This window comes from Pteropus vampyrus, unplaced genomic scaffold (assembly GCF_000151845.1).
Source record: "Pteropus vampyrus isolate Shadow unplaced genomic scaffold, Pvam_2.0 Scaffold250, whole genome shotgun sequence".
Classification (NCBI taxonomy): Eukaryota; Metazoa; Chordata; class Mammalia; order Chiroptera; family Pteropodidae; genus Pteropus; species Pteropus vampyrus.
Genome location: NW_011889031.1, coordinates 136,636 through 138,670, shown reverse-complemented (window position 1 = coordinate 138,670; position 2,035 = coordinate 136,636). Strand labels below are relative to the sequence as shown.

Below are 2,035 nucleotides of genomic sequence, written 5' to 3'. Positions count from 1 at the left end.
TGTGTACTCCCCACTCTAGGCCTGGTCAACCTTCATCCGCACCATGGACCCCGACATCATCACCGGCTACAACATCCAGAACTTCGACCTCCCGTACCTCCTCTCCCGGGCCCAGATCCTCAAGGTAGGGCAGGCTGCGGGCAGGGCATCACGCCACCCCCACCTCCCCCGCCCGCTCCCCAGGGGCTCTGTCCGCTCAGTGGTCCGCCTGGCTCTGTGTGCCTGTAGCCTGCGGCCCAAGAGGTATCCCCAGAACCCCGCTTTACCCCATCCCATCCTGCTCAGAGTCCAAAAAGCAAATGTGGCATTTGCAGAGGCGAGGGCATCGTGGTGAAGAGGCTCGTGCGCCGGGAGCGCAGAGTGACGCGTGCAGGGCCTGGGGTCATGGGCTTTAAAACACGTCAGCAAAAATTAGGGAAAGCGCTACGGCCACGCCCCCCGGAACACGCCTGATCCCGTCTGGTCTCGGCAGCTAAGCAGAGTCGGGCCTGCTTAGTACTTGGATGGGAGACCATCTGGGAAGACCGGGTGCTATAGAGGGGGAAAAAAAATGGGAAAAGGGGATTCTTTGAAGTAGGTGTCAAAACCTCGGTGCTTGTTGAACCTGGGCGTACAGGGTGTACGCGGTGGCTGCTCCCTGGGGCTGGCATGACGACGTGCCCCCCATGCCCTGTCTCAGCCTGAGATCAAGGTCACCCATGGTCAGCTCCTTCTGAGGCCTCTCCTAGCTTCTGGTGGCCTCGGACGTCCCTGGTCCTTGCCCCTGCCGCGTCCTCCTCTGGGCCTGCCTCTGCTCAGTGTCCCCTTGTTCTAAGGACACAGCAACAGTGGGTAAGGCCCACCTTGTGGCCTCTGTCACCTGCAAAGACCCCGAGAACCGCATTCTAAGGTTTGGAGGTGGCTTAGGCTTTCAGCATCTTTTGGGGGGACACAATTCAACTCATAACAGGGGATATGTTGTATTATTTTCTCCTTTTCTATATGTGTGGGTAATTTCGTAATGAGGAAAGAAAGCCATACTTCGGTCCCCAGCAGCAACAGGGCGAGTCACCCTCAGCCAGCCATTCACACTCTGGCTGCTGGATCCTCCCACATCACCTTTCCAACACAGACCCCTCTCCTGACCCCAGATGCAGCCCTCTGCACTGCCACCCCACCGTGCACCCACCAGCTCCCCGAGTTCAGCAGCATCCTGTTTGGGAGCAGCCTTAAAGCTGCTGGGTGCCATCCTTGTCCCTTCCCCGTAGTGGTCCGACCCCTGACTGCCGGCCCAGCCTCCTGTCCCTCCCCTGCAGTCCACGGCCACCCAGCCCCAGAGGGCCTTTGCACCGGAGCCGCCCGGCCCCGGCCCCGCGCCCGGCAGCAGTGCCTCGTCGGAGGGGCATTCGTGGGTGGTCTGGCCTCCGTTCCTCTGGTGCAGGCCTGGGCTGCAGGCCGGGGCCCCCCGTCCCTCCCGGCAGCTGCCGTGTGCTGTGCCCCCAGGTGCAGGGTTTCCCCTTCCTGGGCCGCGTGGCTGGCCTCCGTTCCACCATCCGAGACTCGTCCTTCCAATCGAAGCAGACCGGCCGGCGGGACACCAAGGTGGTCAGCATGGTGGGCCGGGTGCAGATGGACATGCTGCAGGTACTATGGGTGAGGTGAGGGGGGCTGTCCTCTGGGGCCGCTGCCCGGTTGCCCGAGGCCCACCTACCCCACACTTGCCCGCCCCAGGTGCTGCTGCGGGAGCACAAGCTCCGCTCCTACACGCTCAACGCCGTGAGCTTCCACTTCCTGGGCGAGCAGAAGGAGGACGTGCAGCACAGCATCATCACCGACCTGCAGGTGCCCCCGCCCGCCACCTGTGACGCCACCCCCTGCCCTCCTCACCTGAGGCTCCACCTCCGCCTGTGCTCCTGTCCTTCGCCTTAACCCCCGCCCCCAACCTCTGACCTCCGACCTCGGCCTGCAGGCATGGCTCCTGTTCCTGCCTGCGCAGGTGGCCTCCGGCACCATGACCTTGGTTTTGTTCACCTGCCCCATCTCATCCGCACCAGCC

The 2,035-nt window shown here is 63.1% G+C and overlaps 1 pseudogene; it reads left to right on the top strand.

Annotated features, from left to right (window-relative positions):
- Positions 1–421: 421 nt before the first annotated feature.
- On the top strand, positions 422–540 carry LOC111729185 (annotated as a pseudogene).
- Positions 541–2,035: the final 1,495 nt, after the last annotated feature.